This window comes from Pinus tabuliformis, chromosome Q (assembly GCF_031772625.1).
Source record: "Pinus tabuliformis cultivar Carrire ecotype Pingquan chromosome Q, CPIR1, whole genome shotgun sequence".
NCBI lineage: Eukaryota > Viridiplantae > Streptophyta > Pinopsida > Pinales > Pinaceae > Pinus > Pinus tabuliformis.
This window is the reverse complement of record NC_142296.1, coordinates 821735525-821758186: the sequence shown is the minus strand read 5'-3', so window position 1 is coordinate 821758186 and position 22662 is coordinate 821735525. Positions and strand designations below refer to the sequence as shown.

Sequence of the window (22662 nt, the reverse complement as noted above, 5' to 3'; positions counted from 1 at the left end):
TGATTAATTAGATATAAAAACCATAAAAAAACCATTAAAAAACATAGATTGAACCATATAACAACAATCATATAGAAGTTATAATCTTCATCAACCACGTCCACAAGTTAGTAACATAGTAACATACAACATATTGAGTCTCATGATTCATCAATCTTAAAGTTTCAAGCTTTCAAAGTTCAATATATAACATTTATCATCATTGATCGCCAAAGTTGTACTTGTAAGCTAAGTGTAACCACTACAACAAATAATATCTAACATGAAATGAAATGTTATAAAATGAAATGAAATGAAACAACTTTCAACTTTCATGAAGCATCATATTCATAATTCATTACTAATGAGTTATAATTGCCAACTTCAAACTTCAAACTTCAAACTTAAATTGTCATATATTGTTTACAAAAAATATCATAATAAATATGATAGAGTCAATAGTTGTAAAAACTACTTGAAACTAGAAAAGACAAGTAAATCTATTATCTATTGCTAATGCTTGGGCCTCTTACCACCACGAGAAATGTCTGATTTTTAGTCTTGTTGGAAAGTCAGGATCTTTGTCATTAATATCACCCTCTAAGCATTAATATCCAGACGTATCTTTGTCATTACCTCTGGATCTGTATAGGGATCTTTGTCATTAATATCACCCTCTAAGCATTAATATCCAAAGGTATCCTTGTCATTACCTCGGGATCTGTATAGGGATCTTTGTCATTAATATCACCCTCTAAGCATTAATATCCAGAGGTATCTTTGTCATTAATATCACCCTCTAAGCATTAACATAAGATAGAAAAAGCATAGCATGTCAAGTCAAAAAAAAAATTGAGTTACGCGTACATTTTTAGGAGGGTCATGATAGAGGAGTTTGACAACCAATGTCACTAACATCAAGGTACATAGAGGGATTGGTGCTCTTGGTAAAATACGAGTTACATACCCTAATACATGACAAAATCCAATGGAAACATTGCAATCCCCCCAATCCTGAAATCCTGAAATCTGATAAGTCTACTGGATTTTGAATGAAATCTAAAATTCTACTTTCTCCATATGAAATCCAACGAGGTCGGAACCTCTCAAACATCCTGAGTCATTTCATGGTAATGTTAAAAATTTAAGTAAAACGATGAAAATGAAGATTAAGGAAAATGTCACTTTTACTTTAAGAATTTAACATTACCATGAATTGCATATCAATACTAGGGCCATAGGCTTGATCATTAGGTTGCCCCACTCAAAACTTATCTGTTTCTTTGAAAAAAAATTGCATTTGGAATATTATTGCAAAAAAGACTAAACTCTCCCGAAAAGGTAGGGAGCGCACTCTGGAGCCGCTCCCGCTCGGAGCGTGAATTGGGAGCGGGAGTGGGAGGGAGGGCGCGCTCCCCTGCAACCCTTCTAACCCTTGAAGATGTGTGGTGAATAGTTATCATATGACTAGATTGAGCTTATTTCAGCATTCTTCGAAACATAAGTTTCTTTATGTCTTGTGTCATATAGATTTGTAGATTTATTAAGGTGTCTACTCTTGTGATTCGGATGTAAATAAGGATTTTTCTTGTTTGAACTTTCTTAAACGTTTTTATGGCAGTTTCCTGATTTCCATCAAGCATTGTTGTTGTTGAATTAACCATTGAATCCTTATTTAGGGTGTCCTTTGTTTGAATGACAACCTCTGAGTACGTTTTTACTTCAATAGGGTTTGGATTTGCCTAAACTGCGAATTAGTGGTATTGATGTTTGTTTCTTTAGTTTGGACTGCTACATCTGGAGATTTTGATGCTCCCTTTGCGACAAGTTCTTTGACCCTATTCGGCAATTATTTCTTTTTGTCCTTAAGTTTTTTAATTTGTTTGAGTAGATTTTGATTATGATTTTTGAGAAGTAAGAATTCCTCATTCTTTGAGTCAACTTTATTTTGGCCTTCGCGCTTCTCGTCTTTTAAACACTTGATTTGTTCTACTAGTGTTTGGTTAAGGCTCTTTAAACATAAATTTTCTTCTTCTTGTTCTAATAAATGCTCCTTGAGTTCCTTCTTTGATGCTTTAGCTTTCTTGACTTGTTCGAGCAGTTTTTCTTGGTGATCTCTGAGGCGCAAAATTTTTGTCTTTGCTGCAGATGACTTCTTCAAACTCTTTTTACTTCTTTAATATAGTTTTTTCGTTATCTTGAAACATCAAGTCTGAGATATCCTTAAGCTCTTCTAATGAAGATTTTATTGACTTTGATTTACTTGCTATGTCTCAAAACATGACCATCTTCCTTTTATAAGGAAACATTAAAACTTGTTTCTCTATGTTTAACATGAATGTACCCAAATCCTTAAACTAGGGTTGACCGAGTATGATGTCTGTCTTTTTATCCGTCCTTACAACATGAAATTGAGATATGTACTCATAATGACCTATTGTCACTTGTAGATCACTAATTTTATACTATTTTTGGTCAAAAAAAAAAAATTCTACACCAATACTTAGAACTGGAATTAGTAGTTGATTTGCCAAGTTGATGTTGATATAATTTTTATGTTGCTTGGGCTGATAGCGACATTAACTTCTCTTCCTCGGATACTTCATTTTAATGTAATTACTCCATGATCTGTAACTGAAAGACCATTATAGGAAAACCTTTCTTCCTTCATCATTTTAAAATTGAGCTAAATCATTTTTTTTCAATGATTGATCCCATTTGTTTTGACGAGATGACTTAAGGTATTATGTAATCTAAATATATAAAAATTTCTTTTAATTTGATGGACTATGAACACTTAGCTATCAATTGAAATACTCTCCAAATTCACCTTTTTATGTTCTATAAGAATATATATCTTCCCTTTAATCCACTAAGGAATAAAATTTAATACTACCCTTTTCTTATATTCACTTGTATATATTTGAATGTTTCTCTTTATACTTATATAAAGAGATATGCTTTTTGAAAGCATATCTCTTTATATACCACTTGTTAAATTCAAAATGGTTGACATTAGATTCCTAAGCCAATTACAAGCCCCTTTATACCATCTCTTTTTGAAAGAATATCCTGAAATCCTGAAATCTGATAAGTCTACTGGATTTTGAATGAAATCTAAAATTCTACTTTCCCCATATATTCTCTTTTTTTTACTTGAACCTTTCTTTAAAATACCCCTTTATGATATAAAACTTCTCTTTATATATCTTTTATTTATAATCTTTTCTTTTTCTTTTTGAAAAGTTACAACCCTAGTGAAACGCGGCTATTCATCTCTTTGGGGTATAATATAAAATATATGTCCACTTATGTTCCTTTGACTCGGTTAATTTTCTCCACGTAAAAGTAAAACTTACCATTCACATATAGAGTTTTTGTATTCCTTTTGTTTTTCTTTTACCTTGAAAATACCATGGGCAATTACCATGGGTTGCTAAAACCACCGGCTTGTAAACCACTTAATGAAAAATCAAGATAATATTATATACTCTTCCTTCTCTTACGTATAGTTTTAAAGATATTTAGAAAGATTCCCTCTTAACTTTATCATGCACTTTTTATCAATAATGTAGAACCTTTTTATATATATGAATGTTCTCCTTCAAATTTTACACCAGACTATATATATCTTATTTTAATAGTATATTTTTATATGATTTTTTTCTTTAATTTTTTTTAATCATTACAAGTACTTTTTTTTATTTTTCTTTGACTATCTTTTTTTTCTTTATTTTTTTTGTTTAATGGTTAAAGGCCTCTGACGAATTAGCGACAGAGAAACTCCCAAAAGTGTAGTGAAACGCTTCAATCTTGACGGCAACAATGTTGACGAAGGATTGATGGCCAAAGGTTGGATCAAACTGGTTCTCTGCAGCAGTTAAACAACCAAAGGATCAAACAACTCTAATACCAATGTATGTGAACAAAGTTTGTACTTCCCGTTAAATACTCCAGAAGACTTGGAATATAAAATAAACATTGAGGATACAAATATTATATATTAAATGTATGAATAAGAATGATGATACAATGAGAATGAGGGTCCTGTATATATAACCACGTAAGTACCCTTTCATGAACAATTATGTCCTTTAGGGGCATACCTTTTCATTAATTGCTAACTAATTAATCATTTAATCTTATTTGTTGTTTTTACATTATTTGTGTTTATTTTTATATAAATTTAGTTTGTTACAGAAATGTTTCCCAACCCTACTCAAGGAGTGTGGACATGAGGGTGCTAAATCCCAATGAACCAATGACAAGTTAGACCCAAAGCATGGAGATGGTATAAAGGGGCTTGTAATTGGCTTAGGAATCTAATGTCAACCATTTTGAATTTAACTAAGAATTTACCTTTGCTCAAGTCTCAACTAGTTACTGTCATCTCAAAGGCAAGTTTTTGTTTGCTGATCCACTAAATTGTTGTGCAGATTTGTTCATTTTATAACAGCAAATAACCCCTAGAGACACCCTCCTGAGACTTAAAAAGCACCAATCCGAACAAAGAGACAACCAACTATGATAGAGTTGGTAATCTAGAGTTGTCGGGTAGATCTGCCAAAGCAGATCCATGTGATAACAGCTCTAGAACCAATTGTTTATAAAGGAGCTTGTTGGGAATCACGATTGTCGTTAGACCAAAACCCGTGGGTGTTAGTCAACAATCGCATCACCAGAGATAAGGATCCACAAGAGGCGGTTAGTCCATGTCACGAAACACACAGGGAGCGTTGATTTATCCAATGTCCAACAATCTCCCCCCAACGTGAGCCAGGTGTGTATCGAACTCGTGACCTACGCTCTTATACCACTTGTTGGGAATCACAATTGTCATTAGACAAAAACCCGCAAGTGTTAGTCGACGATCGCATCGCCAGAGATAAGGATCCACGAGAGGCGGTTAGTTCATGTCACAAAACACACAGGGAGCGTTGGTTTATCCAATGTCCAACAGAATTGTCACTACAAAATCTAGCATTTTGGTGCAAACCCTCACTAGATTGACAGCAACGATGGGATTAGTTACCATTGATAGTTACCTTTGCTCAAGTCTCAACTACTTACTGTCCACAATTCTATAGTTGGATACAACCCACAAGGGAGGCTTCCCAAATAGATCTTAGGGATTATGTAGCCCAAATGGTCTTAAGCTAAATACCCCCTAAGGGTTCTTGTTGAAAATGTAGCGAGCAAGGTTTTTTGGCTTGTGCCTTCGCCAGTGAAGATCTTGAGTTGTCCTCGTGAGTTAGACTTCAGTTAGAATGAGTTATTTCCAGTTTGTTGGAATGATCATCAAGTTAGCATGCGTAGAGTTGGAGCTTCAATTAAGTGGAATCTTCTTCAGTTTGACTACAGGATCGAATTGCAGATAGAAATCAGAGAGGATGAGTGGAGCTTCAGTCCTTGAGTAAAGGAAACATGAGTTGTAACTCCAAGTTATGATTGAAGAGAGATTCAATTCGAACTCAATTAACTTGTCAACCACGAGTCCTAAATTTGGACTTGCTTGATTTAGCATGGATTGAAATCTATAAAGGACGGACGAAGTCACAAGTAAATAACAATTGTTTTATGTACAAAGGTTTGTGACAAGACAAGGCTCACAGGTTAGGAGAGAGCCTTGTTTGTGGAAAGCGCAAAGAGCTTGTGTACTAAGTAATAGGAGATCACAAGTGTGCTAGGATTTAGGAGCTGGGATCAAGGGTTGGCACGCAAGTCCATGCTAGATCAGCAGGAGAACAAGTGTGTCCTCAGAGAGACAGATTGCTTTGTAATAGATTCAACTGCTCCAAGAAGATCAATAAAATAGCCACATCAAGTAAGTAGGTTTTCCAGAGAAAAATAAGTGTGTCAATTTGTACATGTGTTTTTATCATTGTGTTTTTCCACTACATATGAATTGTTAAGAAACTTTGTATCTTGGTGAAAGTAAACTAGTTTCAGTTTTCAGTTATTCATCCAAGTAGTTGCAGAGTTTCGTGGAAATTTAGCAATGCTACTAGAAGCTTCACCCAAAGATAAATATTCAATTATTAGAGTTTTAGGTGAGTTGAAGTATAATTTTAATATAGCAAGTTCAAAGGACCCTATGGCTAAATCTAGAGGGCTTAGTATGTCCTAAAGAGGCGCAAATAGGTTCTCAAACACATGCAATCTAGAAATTACACTTTGTTGTTATACACTAGGGTTTTAATCAACAATTTACAAGGTGCACATGCCTTACAACAGCAATAAGAAGACAGCCCCAGAATCTATGCTAAACAAGTAAAAAATTAGGGGTGATCAATGAGTAAACAAGCAAATTACAGCAATTTTCAATGGTTGAAAACACATAAAATAGCGATAGAAAAACACTAGACGTCAACCCTAATTAATAGTTGACAAATGCATGTAAAATAATATTTTCACTTCTTCAATTGAATGCATGCAAAGTCTAACCCTGGGCCAATGAGATCCAAGGGAAATAAAGCTGAAAATGCAGATTTTGTTGTAACCTAGCCCTAATTTACCCTTAAAATATATAAAAATGAGGTTTTTTATGGATTGGCACACGAGATAGGACTAATGCCTTTCTCAATCAAGGGCTACTAGAGTCTAGGGCTATAAATCTATGGAAGAGGACCGATGAAAGAGATTTCAAGGATAGAGAAAGATAGAGAAAGATAAACTTGTGTTTCTCAGTTCCCTTAACCCTAGCATCCTTTTATCTTGGTTGGAGATTGGAAGGGAGGAATCTACACTTAGGTTCCTCAAGAGAAACTTGATGAAAATCTTATTCAAGATGTAAGAGCCATAAAACATCCAACAACACTTTGGTGAAATTTTCATTGCAACCCTAGTTCTTCAACAAGTACAAGATGGAAGAAGATGCTTACAATAAATTAGCCAAAATCATCATGGAATCATTGATCATAATCCAAGAGTGAGAACCATCCAATCAAAATATCCTCCCCAAGACAAATTCACTCAACTAGTGCTCCATAGCAATCAAGAGAGAAAAGACTATCTAGTGTGCATTGAGCTCCAAGTGTGCATGTAAATGTTCAAAGGAGAATTCGACCTCCCTCTATTTATATAAGGGCAATCAATTCAAATTTTATCCTAATTTTAGTCTAAAATCCCTAAAATAATATTAAATTATGATTACAAGTTGGATAGGTCACAAGCCAACCCCCAAAGATAGCTAACTTAATGATAGAACATAAAAATATGCCTCATTTAACCCACACATGTGAACTAAAATCCCTCCAAAGGCGACATCATCCTCCAAAAACTTTGTCTCATCAAAAAGTGCAACAGATGGCTCAAAGGGGTGCATCTTGTTAGTTTTCCTACAAGCATAGCACTTAGCAATCCATTGTCCTAACATATTACAAATCTACCAAATGAACACACAAGTAGGTTCTTAACTTAAATCAACAGAGGAGAAAAAATAACCAATCTCATAAAAATGACACGCAAATTTTGCCCAATCAAATCAATTCATCATTAGATTGAGTCAAAAGCTACTTGGGATCCCGTCCTGGGATAATGGTCCACTACAAAAATGCATGAACAGCAATGGATCTAATCCAACTTATCAAACTCTCCTTGGCTGATCTAGATTTCCTTGTTTCCTCCCTTCCTCAAACCCAACACTCCAGTGTATCACAGTGTCACACTCCCCACTAAGATGCCTCTCTCAATCTCATGTTGTTGTGTGTTGTGTCTTCTCCTTCTCCTTAGCCTTGCTTTTATAACTTTTTGTCGAGCTATATCCCTAACCATAATCTCCAAAGTGATTGACGGCTGAGATTAGATCTCGCCTTGCTTCAGACCAAGGATTGAGATTAAAACATAATGACTAAAGTAAATACTTTACTACTTTTCCAATGTTTCTTTAGCTCAATAAACCAACATAAAAATTCTACGCTTTTCCTAAGTTATGTTGAAATTTGGCAGCTCAGGGAGCAATTCCCTCCTTGGGGAAGCCCTTCTCACCTTAAGGAGACCCTTCTAGCCCTTGGAAGAATTTAAGTTGCACATGGGAAAATTATTATTTTACTGTGGAACCATGACTACTAAAAAAGTACAAGTCGGCCTAGGAGAGGAAATTCATCCACCTAGACCTCATATAAATACACCTAATGGGACATCACTTGGAGGCATCACATGACATAATCCATTCATCTTCTCTGGTTCGTACAAGTCTGAAAATTGCAAGGCCTGAGCTCACACAAGCAAAGAGGAGGGAGAGAATTATGTTGATTGCATTGAATTTTTGTTTTGGTACAACAAAAAATAATTTTATTAACAATTCAAGTTCCAATTTGTACAATAACACTTGTAATTCCTTCAGGGCTCCAACCCTAGATGAAGACTCCAATCTTCAAATTCAACCCAAGCTCCAACCTGTACTACACCAAGCTCCAACTTGGTCTACTTGAGGACTCCAATCCTCTCCAACAATTTAGGCTTTGACTTGGTTTTTCACAAGGCCCCAACCCTGTGTGAGAACTTCGATCCTCTAGGGATCCAACCCTTTTTGGTTTAGTTCTTCAAGATGGCTTCAATGCTTTCTTCAAGATTTCCAAAAGCTTCTCCAACAAGTCTTGAAGGATTTCTTCAACAATGCTACTACTCCAACAAAGGCTTACACCGTACTCCAAGATTCTCTTTAGCAAGCACTTTCAAGACACTTCATTATTTGGTCAACATCAACAAGTCTTCAACATTCATGGAAAGTGTCTCCAATACTCTTCATATTTTCTTTAGGTCTGCTACAAGAAATTCTTCCAATCTTACTTCAAGTGTAGCCTTTAAGTATGTCTTCAACAATTCTTCAACAATTCAACAAGTCTTCATAAGCCAAGTGATCTAATAGGCCTTCAAAGAAGTTTTCAACAATTCTCAACAAGTCAACAATGAAAGCTCCAATAAGTCTTCAAGGAATGCTCCAACTAGGTGTCTTCACTTGAAGGTTCTGCCACAAGGATGTCTTCAAAGACGGCTTTAAGAGGAGTCCAAGTTTTACTCAAGAGAAGGGTTAAGGTCTGCTCCCAACAAGATTTAGGTTTTTCTACTCCTACAAAACCAAGATTTGCTCTAAAATTCTTTCAAAGGACTATTCTAAGTGATTACTATTATGTCTTCAAACTATTGTCCCAACTCTACCAAATTGTTCTAATATAGCTTCAAATGATACCTTCAAGGGTTGCTCATTGGCCGTCATATTTTGCAATATCCAAAAGTTGGGGTTTCTGTTGTTGCAACCTTAATCAATTGGGACAACAAACTTCCTATACATTTTGCAGAATCCAGCAGTTGGGGTTTTTGCAGCGGCAGTATTGATAAGTCTCTAATGGCCCAATCAATTGACCCTTAATGTGACAACTAAGGGCACAGTCGATCCTCCCTAGTTAGCGCTAGGGGTCCAACAATAGTACTCGACCCAATCATTTAGAGCACTAACTAAAGAGGATCAACCTTGCCCTTAGTTGTACTACCCGACTACCCTAGGTACATGCAAGTAATCTCCTTGAGTGTTGTTCTCGGTGTACTGTAGCAACAAGACAGACGACAACTTATCTAAGGTTGGTTTCAAGGTAACCTTGGGGGACTTCTGATATACCAAAGGTACGTGGAAGTGCAATCCGTGTACAGGTGTTGTCTAATGCGCTACTACTCGAAGGGGTACGAACAGGGGTTACAAGGGAGTCCAACAAACGTGACCACCTCTTGTAGTTCCTGCGTGTATGCTTACCCAACTACAGGTTGATGCATGTAACAACATATCTCTGTAGTTTAAAGACGTCGGAACATGTCTCTTGCCTAAAAAAAATTTGCTAAAATTGGTGGTGCAACTGGCCCTAGAAAGTGCTCTGATACCACTTGTAATATGTTTGACCTGCAGAAAATATCAGAGGTGTGAAATATGCTAGAGATACCACAAAAAGTAACACAGTGAGAGGACAATGGAAATATTACATTAAGATTTGCAGCAATATTATTCACTTGCCTCTTTGAGAGAGCAACCACAAGTAGAGCAGAGCTCAATTACACAACACAACACAAGACTTCCCTTACTACCTTCGTCAATATATAGTTTCATGAGACCCAAAACCCTAACTACTCGTGGTCCCTTGCATAATTCGAGTTAACCACTTTATTTATTAACTATGGCCCGCTATAACTAATTGTGGTCCCTTTTTTATAATGTAGGTGAACCACTTACAATGCTTACAGCCTTTATTCATTAAACTAACTAATCATGACTTTTACGGGGCCCCTTGGCCTTATTACATTAATAAACGGGTTAAGGTCAGACCCTAACAATGGGCTACATCTATGAGGCTATGGATTAGGAAAAGGAGCAGATATGAGCAGCCTACAAGGATAGAGTAGATAAATATGGGCCTATTTGGGAATCATTGATAATAGATGGAACAATCAACTGCATCGTCCTAGAGATGCACCTATTTATTGAACCCGAAGTATCATTATAAAGCTAAGCTAGGGGCAGATCATACTAGGGAGGTCAAAGATGGGTAGTACAAGTGCTTGGAGTGCATGGTACCTGAAGAGTCGCAACAGTTGGAAATACATCAATGACTCACTATTTTCTCTAGGGCCACAGGCACATTTAGAAAAAAAATCTAGAAAACACTGCAAGAGATGTTGATCAACTGGGTAAGCAATTCCAATTTATTTGTTTTTTCATTTTTTAAGTTCAATTATTTAAAATTCAAGTTGTGTTAAAATTGGCAACTAGGGCCAAATTCCACCTTGGAACAACTCAAATGATAGAGATGATTATTGCATTGGATTCCTCTTTCAAGAGATCCAAGTTTGATATAAATATCATCTCATTCAGACAAGTAGAAGTGAAATTTTGAATTTATTCTCTCTCATGCACAAATTGTTAAGGTCGGCCTCAACTTAATGTAGGCTCAAGAAGCCCAATAGATGCGTCCTTTCACCCTCAACGAATTGAATAAATAGGAGTGGCCTCTCACCTCATTTGGACATCACTCACTTCATCATTCTTCTCTCTCCAAAAATAGATTGGTTCATATAGCTTGGGAATCTTCTCTCTCTCTCACAAGTGCGGCTAAGAGAACTGTTTTCCTGAGCTGAAATAGGACGGAAATTTCAGGACTATTGACCAACGTGTCATTGTTGTTTAAACTTTAGACCAAGTTTGAATGCATTTTCTGGGGCAAAATTTCGCTCTCTTGAGGCTGCATTAATTGGCACAAAAATCGAGGTATTTGGGACTGTTTGACCAGTGTTGACTTCAGGTTAACTTCTGTTTTGACCACAGAAAATCGCAGCAAATTTTTTGTCTCCTTTGACCGCATTGTTTTTTGCTTCATTTGACCTCTTGTTCAGGGCAAGTTTGACCAAGGAAGACCAAGCTACATTGGTGAAGCTTCGTTGTTGTTTCGACCAGCATTGTCTTTCTAGGTAGCGTTGAAGTTGGACTGCAGTGAACTACAGAATTTGATTGGGCTAATTTGACTGTGTATTGGGCAAGTGAATTTGATTATTGTACTCTCTCTCTCTGTTGAACTATTGAATAATAAGAAGAAGATTTGATCAAAGGGTTTTCCCCACATTGGGGTTTTTCCCTGGCATCCACCAAATCTGGTGTCCTCTTGTCTTGGCTTGTCTTCTGCATATGTTTTTATGTTCTATCTGCATTTACTGTCAATGTGATTAATGGTTAATGTGATTGCTACTGGAAATTATTGAAATTGTCATTGGGCTACTAAAGTAACATTGAAGTAAATTGTGCTAAGCATAGAACATACCATTGTTATCTAAAATTAACATGGTTTCAGAGCTCAGGTGAAGACAAAGCCCAAGCAAGAGTGAGGAAAAGCAATCACTAAGGGAAGTTGTTGGACAAGAACTTGGAACTAGTCCCAATGATGACTACATCTTACTTCAAATCCGAGGACAAGCTTAAGGACAAATCTGACTATCATGCATGAAAGATGTCTCTGGATTTGACTTTCGGAAAAAATGATGCTATGGATTATGTCAAAGGATGAGTGGTGGAGCCACCTTCAATGCACCCTCTACTGCAAAAACAAAGTATAAGAAAGGTTAGGTTAAAGATAAGAAAATTATTGTTGATTCTATTCACAAGCCTTTGGTTGCCTATATTTCTAATTTGGAAACATCTAAGGAGATGTATGACAAGTTGGTTGGGATGTTCAAAGTAAATAATGCAAATCAAGTTCTCTTTCTCAAGAACAAGTTGAAAGACATCAAGATGGATAAAAGATAATCCATTCAATCCTACTTCATGAGGATTACCGTAATCAAGAATGATCTCCTATCTATTGGAGAAGTTGTTAGTGACAGGGAGCTCAATTTTATTACACTTGGAGGCCTTACAATAGAATGGGATGTGTTTAACACTACCATCCTCAATAATGACAAGATTTCGGGATTTGATGAATTATTGGCTAGATGCACTCAAGAAGAGATGAGGATGATGGAAAGAGACAAGCCCTCAAATGGAAACAATCCTACTGCCTTCTCCGCTATTACTAAAAGGAAGAACAATGTTGGTCCAAGAAGAAAACGTCAAGGGTTCAAGACAGGATTCAAAGAAGGAAGAAAAGGAAGATGCTTCAATTGCAACGGGTTTTGCCACTTTGCTAGAGAGTGTCCTCACAAGAAGGATACTCCAAGAGATGACGACAACAATAACAACTACTACAAATGCAATGGCAATCAAAGGAACAATAGGTTCAACAACAAAGGAAAGAGGAATGCTCCCCTTGCTCAATATGTAAATGGTCATCCTCCCAAGAAGTTGAGAAACTCAAGGTCTGAAGAAGCTAATGTTGTAGAAAAGAAAAAAGAATTTTATCTTATTTCTGCCCTCACCACCGCCTCTCCTCTAGATACATTGGATCATTGGTTGATTGCTAGTGGTGCCTCAAGGCACTTCACTGGGTACAAGGAGGCCCTCTCAAACTTGGTTGAAAAGAAGACAAATATGGAGATTATACTTGGGAATAATACCACTTATCCCATGAAAGGAATTGGGACTGTCACTCTTCACTTAAATCAAGGTCAAACCCTACATCTACAAGAAGTGTTGTATGTACCTGATCTGAAAAAGAAACTGGTCTCTATTTCTGCGATGGAAGATAAAGTTTTCAAGGTGACATTCGTAGAAGGGAAGGTTCGTGTTTGGCAAAGGAACACGAAACATGCATTTACACTTGGATTTCGGGTTGAAGGACTCTATCAAGTTGGAGGAAGTCCGTTGGGAGCAATGACTTGTGATACTTCACTTCAATTCGAATTACGGCACCAAAGATTTGTTCACCTTCATTACAAAGCCTTACCTGATGTAAGGAAGATAGTCACAGGTATGCCCGAATTCAACTTAGATCATGAAGGAATTTGTCAGGGTTGTGCAACTGGAAAACATACAAGGGGGCCATTCCCGTCAAGTGAAAGTCAAACTATCGATATTCTTCAATTGATCCATTCTGATCTATCAGGTATGTTGCCCGTAACATCTTTGGGAGGATATTTGTACTATGCAATTTTTGTGGATGACTTCCCTAGCAAAACATGGATCTATTTCTTAAAGAAGAAGGACGAAGTGTTCAAATGGTTATGCCCTTTCAAAGCCTTGGTTGAGAATCAAACAGGGAAGAAGATCAAAATATTGAGGACCGATAATGGAACCGAATATGAGTCAAATGAATTCAATGACTATTGTAGAGAAGTTGGCATTAAGAGGGAGACCACTATTGCATATACTCCTAAACAAAATCGTGTTGTCGAAAGGAAGAATTGAACTATCATAGAAGCCACCCATGCCATGTTTCATGACCAAGGTCTACCAAAGTTCTTATGGGGGAAAGCTACCAACACCACTGTGTATGTTCAAAATATATGCCCGCATCAAGCATTGAACTTCAAGACACCTGAAGAAGTTTTCACTGGTATGAAACTTGATGTTTCTCATTTTAGAATTTTTGGTTGTCCCGTATATTTTCATGTGCCGAAAGAGAAAAGAAACGAGCTAAATGCATCTGGGAAGAAAAGAATGTTTGTGGACTACAGTGAAACTTCGAAGGCATATAGAATCTATGTGCCTAGTCAAAGAGAAGTGGAAATAAGTCATGATGTCACTTTCGATGAAGATTTTGCCCTTAGGAAAGTTTAAGATCTTATCCCTAGGAAGGACAATGATGATGATGCAGGAAAGCAAGATGAATCTTCGACAAATGATCTAATGCCCAATGTTAAAGTTCTGATGGATCCCATTGATCCACCTCCTAGTGAGCCCTCTACTTCAATAAAAAGACCTTTGTGGCTCAAAGATACTCTTGAAAACGCTGAGAAACATGTTGCACCAAGGGGAACATTTCGTGAAAGCAAGAAATCGAACAAGTACCAAGGGTACTTAGCTGCCATGAGTACCATTGTACAATCTAAGTCATGTACATTCGAAGAAGTCGTAAAGCACCAAGGTTGGAAGGATGCAATGAATGAGGAATATGAGTTGATCATGAGGAATGATGTTTGGGATGTGATTCCTAGACCCAAGGACAAGTTAGTGGTCACTTCCAAATGGCTTTACAAAATCAAACATGGAGCTTATGAGAGTGCTGAAAAGTTCAAGGCCAGGTTCGTTGCTCGAGGCTTCTCTCAAAAGACTATGATGAGATATTTGCACTGGTTGCCCGATATACCACTATTCGTTCGATCATAGCCCTTGTTGCCTAGCAAGGATGAGCCTACACCAAATGGATGTCAAAACTGCTTTCTTGCATGGCTCGCTTAAGGAGGAAGCCTATGTAGAACAACCCGAGGGGTTCGAAGTTCAAGATCGTAAGACACATGTATGCAGGTTGAAGAAAGCCCTCTATGGATTGAAGCAAGCCCCTAGGGCTTGGTATGAGAGGATAGATAGCTATCTTATGAAGTTGGAATTTACAAGGAGTGACGCTGACCCGAACCTATACTTCAAGGATGAAAAGGACAGGCCTCTCATTCTGGTCCTCTATGTGGATGATCTCTTTCTGACAGGTGATGACCCTCAACCTGACATATGCTTCGTTGTGAACATGTTGAGTCAATTTATGGTCGAGCCTCATCACATTCATTGGATTGCTGCTAAGAATCTCTTGAGATATCTCTGGGGCGCAATCCACTATGGACTGAGATACACTGCCAGGAATTTGAGGCTACATGGATATACTAATGCTGACTAGGTTGGCAGTGTGGTGGATCGTAAGAGCATGTCTGGATGTTGCTTTTCTTTGGGGTTTGCTTCAATATCTTGGACGAGCAGGAAGCATAAATCGGTTGCTTTCAGCACCGCCGAGGCCAAATACATTGTTGTGAGTATAGCCTATTGTGAAGTTGTTTCGTTGAGGAAGCTCTTTAGTGAGTTATTTGAGCAAGTGCTGAATACCACCGTGATCTTCTGCGACAACCAGAGTGTGAATCACCTTTCAGAGAATCATGTGTTCCACAACCGCTCCAAGCACATTGATATCAGGTACCACTTTATCTAGGATATGGTACAACGGGGAGCAATAAGGCCCCAACACATCAGGACGAACGAGCAGGTCGCAGATATTCTCACGAAGCCCTTAGAGAAGGTCAAATTCTTAACCTTCCAAGAGAGACTTGGAGTCGTGGAAAGACCCTCTTATGAGGGTCCTGCATGACTTGGACACTGAGCTATGGGAGCTCCTGGGGGCTTGGGGTACTTCTTAGAGCTATGAGCGACCATAGGGTGAGGGGCTCACCTTGCCCTAGTGGTGCGCTATGTACAGGGTGAGTGGTTCACCTTCCCCTAGTGGTGCGTTATGTCAAATTCTTAACCTTCCCCTGTGATACCCCATGATGGATGACATGTATGTAGGGTGAGTGGTTCACCTTCCCCTACGATTGACATATGCATAGGATGAGTGGTTCACCTTCTCCTATGCCATATGAACAGGATGAGTGGTTCACCTTCTCCTGTCGATGCCCCAACATACATCCTACCCATGGAGTCAGGGACTCATGGGAAGTACCTCTCGTCTGGCCAATGAGTTGGGAAAAGTGATTAGGGACCATATCACTACCAAGGGACGCATTGTACACTATCGTACTCCCTATGACTAGGATGCATGGTGCTCAACAACTTGATCTGGGATCAAGGACTAACTTGTGTCAGTGGAGAGTGGTAAGGTCTTGTGACTCACTCTCAATCACTCCATTATTACTTCATGGTTCAACAGAGCAGAGCAATGATGACAGAGATGGTACATGATGACAGGATGGCATGATGATGATAGATGGATTGGCAGGTGGAATTCCCCCTAATTGAGAGCGAGTGTTAAAATTGGCAACTAGGGCCAAATTCCAACTAAGGACAGCTCATATGATGGAGATGATTATTGCATTGGATTCCTCTTTTAGAGAGGTCCAAGTTTGATATAAACATCATCTCATTCGGACAAGCAGAAGTGAACTTTTGAATTTATTCTCTCTCATGCACAAATTGTTGAGGTCGGCCTCAGCTTAATGTAGGCTCAAGAAGCCCAATAGATGTGTCCTTTCACCCTCAACGAATTATAAAAATATGAGTGACATCTCACCTCATTTGGACATCATTCACTTCATCATTCTTCTCTCTCCAAAACAGATTGGTTCGTACAGCTTGGGAATCTTCTCCCTCTCTCTCTCTCTCATGTGCGGCTAGGGGGGCTGTTTTTCGGGGCTAAAACAGCACGGAAATTTCAGGATTGTTGACCTGCGTTGACCAGTGTTGTTTAGACCAAGTTTGACTGTGTTTTTTGGGGCAGAATTTTGCTCTCTTGAGGCCGCATTAATTGGCACAAAAATCAAGGTGTTTGGAATTGTTTGACCAACGTTGACTTATGTTTTGACTGCAGAAAATCACAACATATTTTATGTCTCCTTTGACCAAATTGTTTTGGGCTGCATTTGACCTCCTGTTCAGACCGAGTTTGACCAAGGAAGACCGAGCTGCATTGGTGAAGTTTTGTTGTTGTTTTGACCAGCGTTGACTTTCTGGTTAGCGCTGAAGTTGGACTACAGTTGACTGTAGAATTTGACAGGGCTAATTTGACCGTGTATTGGGCAAGTGAATTTGATTATTGTACTCTCTCTCTCTGCTGAACTATTGAATAGTAATAAGAAGATTTGCTCAAAGGGTTTCCCCACATTGGGGTTTTTCCCTGGCATCCGCCAACTCTGGTGTCCTCTTGTCTTGGCTTGTCTTCTACATATGTTTTTATGTTCTATTTGCATTTACACTCAATGTGATTAACGGTTAATGTGATTGCAATTGGAAATTATTGAAATTGTCATTGGGCTACTAAACGAACATTGAAGTAAATTGTGCTAAGCATAGAACATACCATTGTTATCTAAAATTAACAAGTTGTAATTTGTAAATTGTTCAAGCTTACAATCTAAATTGTTGAACAATGAACTAACTCTAGTCTTTGTCTTTGTAGCACATTGGTGGGAGTCATTTGGCAGCGAATTTCCTCAACTGCAAAAGTTTGCAGTTAGAGTTCTCAGCCAAACTTGCAGTGCTTATGGGTGTGAGCACAATTATTCTATTTTTTAATGGATCCACGCGAAGAAGAGAAATCATTTGGAACAAAAACGATTAAATGATCTTGTCTTCGTGTTGCACAACCTTTAACTAAGGCGCAACCAGTTGTTGAACAAAAAACTTGATACAAATCCCATTGTATTGGATGATATTGATCCAAATTCAAAATGGGTGGAGGAGACTCAACCACCTAAGTTTGATCCTGATTTTGATATTGATGGAGTTGGGGGTGTTGAATTGGTAGTTAAACTAGGAGTTGAAGGAAGTGAACCACCAAGACCAAGCATGGCACATGGTGAGGGAAGCATTATTTGTGCAGCTCAGTGAACTTGTGCTTCTAGTTTTGTTAGGCCTAGTCTTGCTACTAGGGTTGGAGAGGAGTTTGAGGAGTCCTCAAACTTTGAGCCAAATGATTCTTATGTAGAGCCTAGCGATGATCCCATGTCTAGTAGTAGTGATGAGTTTGATGAGTGATCATGTTGTTCAATGATTTATAGTGGGCTAGTGGCCTAGTAGTTTGAGTTTTACCATTGTTCTTAGACTCTAGAGGCCATTTAGAGCCTCATTAGTTATGTATCACTTGGTGCCATTTTGATATATGCACACTTACATAGTATATAGATGAGAAGACTTTGCATATTTTGTCTCTAGTGGTTTGAAATTATGGTTTGTAATCTTAAAAAAAAAAAAAAAAAATCATTAAAAATTAATTATTCTATGTATTTTTTCAATTTTGGTTTATTGAATCCAGTTCAATCTGGTTTGATCTTGTTCTAGTTTGAACCACAATTAGAGAAATGGTCAGTTTTGATTTTAAAACTATATGATATAGGTTCATCTAAGCGGTCCACATCTCATGGGCACTATTCTTCCTTGATATGTGAGGGATCACATGATCCTTCACCCATCAATGGTGATACGTCTAGCTTTTATATCTTTAGATTTCTGAGCTTCCAAAATTGTGGCTTCTAAAGGAGTTGTAACTCGGGTATTAACAATACCTCATAGGTCATTCTCCATGAGAACCAACACTATCCTCTCCTTCCATGGACTAAAGTTGTAGGTGCCATCCAACTTGTCCTCAAACGTCAAAAAACTTGTTGCCATCTCGAAATCAGAAAATCAACTAAAAATTTCTGGTCTTTTTTTATACCCTAAACGGTATGATCTTTGTCTCTCCCTCTGAGGGTTACCTCTACCAACCACAATCTGCTCATGTCCCTGTAATGAGATGGCTTTCACAATTCCCTTGCAACTCAAACCTCTCCTCGGCACCGACAATGTATTGTTACTTGAAACCTGCCTCACGAGTCCTTGTTGCTCTACCTGCTACGATATTTGGAATTCAACGTTTTTCAGCCACTCCTACACTGCTGCCCAATGGATCTCTAGTCGATTGCACAAGTTCCCTTGAATTATTTCCCACCACCCCCATCAGCTTGTCCCATCGTCCTATCATGGGTTCCTTTGTGCTACAGCCACCTCAATCCATCTCTCCTTCCCAACTCTGTTGGCCGGATAAATCGATCTTGCGGACAAGGCCGAGCTCCCTAGTATCAGAAGATAGTCTAGCAACAAACGGACAAACAAGCCTATCTTTCTCTAGACATATGCGATTTATAAATAAATACTACAAAGGTGTTAAGATCCTACCTTAGATCCAATGCTTGTTCGTAGTAGTCATCCTCTAGTCGTTCGAAAGAGTTACCTTTGAAGACCTGCAATCACAAACAAGCAAACATTAAATAGCACCTGCATAGCAAATATTATAAATCATGTCTATTATGGTGATCAAGGAATCCATAAAATAAACCATGAATTAACAGCTTATTGAGAAAAACAAATATATTTGTATTAACTTTGAATAGTAGAAGAACCTTACAACCTTTTCAACCTTGATGTTGAACAAGCTCTTCCTGGGGTCCGAAACAGGAATTTCCTTTACTTTGACAAGCCTTGCACTCTTCCAAATGAGATCTTAGAGGTATGTAATCTCTCCTCATAAAAACTCAACTAAAGAAGACTAAGTTCCAGCAGCATTTCACCTCAAAAAATATTCAGCTTCTAACTCCCAAGTAACCAACCCAATGCTTCTTTTTATAGTGCAGAGGAGGAGGTTACAGGTCCACCTATGAAGGGATAGAATCCTCCTTTAAAGGGATAAGCTCCTCACATCAAGGGGTTAGCTCTTTAAGGTATGGGATACATGAACCTTAAAAGAGCGAACTTGCCACCTCAATATTCCTTCTAGAAGCTTCTAGAAATAACTGAAAGTGAGTTTTTCAAAGTATACTCGCGCCTTTTTAACTTTTACAGGGGTCCACACCTTTAACACAGAGACAATGCGGTCAGGTGCGCAGGGGACATGACCATTAGGTGCGGGACTGCAAGTAATACAAAGAGAAAGTGCGAGACCAGAGTTTTAAAGACTTTTGAGGGCTTTTCTCTTATTTTCCAGGCTTGATATGAAGAATTGATGTCTTAGACTTGCAGAGGAGGAAAGTATGAGTGGTAATGAACTCACACAGATAGCAGAATGTCATGGTGACAATTTTTAGTGCGACAAACTCTCTATGACTTAGTAATCTACAACTCGACTACGCCCTTACGGCCCCCTTCCAACTTGTGCCACCTCACTTCTACAAGCAAGGCTTTTTTAGTGGTTGTCGACTCTGGTCGTTTATTTTGTTATACCTGTAGGCCAACCACTGCTCACGGCAACTAGGTTTGCCTATGTGCGGACCGTCCAACTAACTCCTCAATTCACGCCCAGCCCTGATAGGTGTCCATCGTGCTCGAACCCGCAATGATTTCTCCTATCGACACCATAGGTCTACTCTATTGTCGCTGCTAGAACTTTGACTTTAAACTCTGCAAAAATAAAAATTGTCTGCGTCCTTGTGCAGAAGTTGAGTGGGTCTGACGACACACTAAAGGTTGTCGGTCCCCAAACTTTTCATCTTCATTTTTTAAACTCTTTAAGGGCCACAAAAAAAATAAAAGAAAAAATGAACTCAGACCTCATTGCATCGTTTATACCATTGTACAATTGATTTCAAACCATTTTAAGATAATATTTCACCCTATATGATCAAAGTGAAACCTCGCCCTGTCGATCCTGTACGAACCTAGCTCTAATACCATGTCAGTTTCTTGCAAACCTAGCACCCAAAAATCCATTATCCTATCAAATTAGAGATCTACTGAATGAATGCACAGATAGGTTCTTAACTTAAATTAGCGGAAGCAAAAACATAACCAATCTCATAAAAATGACACAAATTGTGCCCAATTAAATCAGTTCATCATTAAATTGATCCATTACCTACTTGAACTCTTGTCCTAGGCTAATGGCCCAACTCAAGAAATACATGTACAACATTGAATCTAATCCAACTAATCAAGCCCTCCTTGGTTGATCTCGATCTCTTTGTTGCCTCCCTTCCTCAGACCCAACAATATAGAGTATCACTCCTCACTGAGATGCCTCTTTCAATCTTGTGTTGTTGTATGGTGTGTCTTCTCCTTCTCCTTAGTCTTTCTTTTATAATTTTTTGTTGAGCTAAATTCCCAACCCTAATATCCAAAGTGATTAACAGTCGAAATTAGATCTCACCTCACTTGAAATCAAGGGTTGACATTAAAACATAATGACTAAAATATATACTTTATTTTTTCTAATTATGTGATTTTCCTAAGTTAGACTTAGGCTAAGTTACAAATGCAACGCGCTCAACACTAGAGAAAGTGTCTAAGGAGATCTTGGGCGACTTCAGCATGCCTAAACAATCAACGCTATGCAAAAGTACCTGCTCAAGCCACAAAAATCAGCATATCTCATCCCAAAGGTCACATCTCATCAAAATGGTGTCCATTCATCAAGCAAGGCTCCCTCATGAAAACATTATCCTCAAAACAAGACACATCATCAATACATGTGTCATCAAGGAGACGTCGTGGAGCTAGGGCATGAAATCATCATGCAAAGCAATGTACCATCTCCTCCAAAGGGGTCACATATCATCATCACCATTATATCTCCTCAAAAACAAGGCAATTAGGGGTGATTTTAGGGGCGAATGTTCGCCCTTTGGCGAAATTAAGGGGTTTTAAATTTTTAGTGGGCGATTATTTTGTATCATAGTACACTTTTACAAATCACCTCAAATAGCCCACCTTCTTTTAAGGGAGAGGGTAAAAAAGGTAAATTTAGCCCTTGAAATTAGGAGTTACAACCTTCCATTCGCCCATTTTCAAGAATAGGTTTTATTTAAGTGAATCCATTCGCCCATTTTCCATAATAGGTTTTATTTAAGTGAATCCTATGGACCAAAGGCCCAAATACCATATTTATAAAAGAGGTATGGTAAATTAATAAAAATATAAATAAATGAGAAGTATGGTAAATAAATAAAAAAAAAATTATATTTACTCCATAAGTCACCTTATATACATGCAAGGGTGTAAACAAATAAAAATATAAGTAAAGTGGAGGTATGTTAAATAAATAAAACGTTTTTTATACTTACTCAAAACTATGGTAAATAAATAAAAATATAAATAAACTAGACGCATGGTAAATAAATAAAATCTCTTTTTATATTTAGTCCATAACCCTAGTTCTATTTATGAAGGCTCAAGAAAGAGGTTTTATTTAAGTGAATCCTATGGGCCAAATACCATATTTGTAAAAGAGGTATGGTAAATTAATAAAAATATAAATAAACAAGAGGTATGGTAAACAAATAAAACATTTTTTTTATATTTACTACATAAGTCACCTTATATTTACGAACACTCAAAAGATGCGTTATATTTAGGTGAAATGGGACAAATACCATGGACTAGATTGTTATTAATACCATGCAAAAAAAGATTAGTATTAATAAAAATAAAAGTGGCAGATGGTATTGACCCATGGTATTCACCAAAATGGCACATGGTATTGACCCATGGTATTCACCTGGAATGTAGCCTATTTAAATGGGGGAATTAAACCAGCATAGATCCATCTTTACTCTGGATCTACTAACCCCCGAAAGGTATCAAATATCGGTAATTTTGATTTCAAAAGA

The 22662-nt window shown here is 37.8% G+C and overlaps 1 protein-coding gene across 1 annotated transcript in view; it reads right to left on the bottom strand.

Annotated features, from left to right (window-relative positions):
• LOC149222163 (BRAP2 RING ZnF UBP domain-containing protein 2-like) overlaps window positions 1–22662 on the bottom strand; it is a 156770-nt gene that overhangs the window by 73527 nt on the left and 60581 nt on the right. The gene's annotated exons all lie outside the window — the stretch shown is intronic.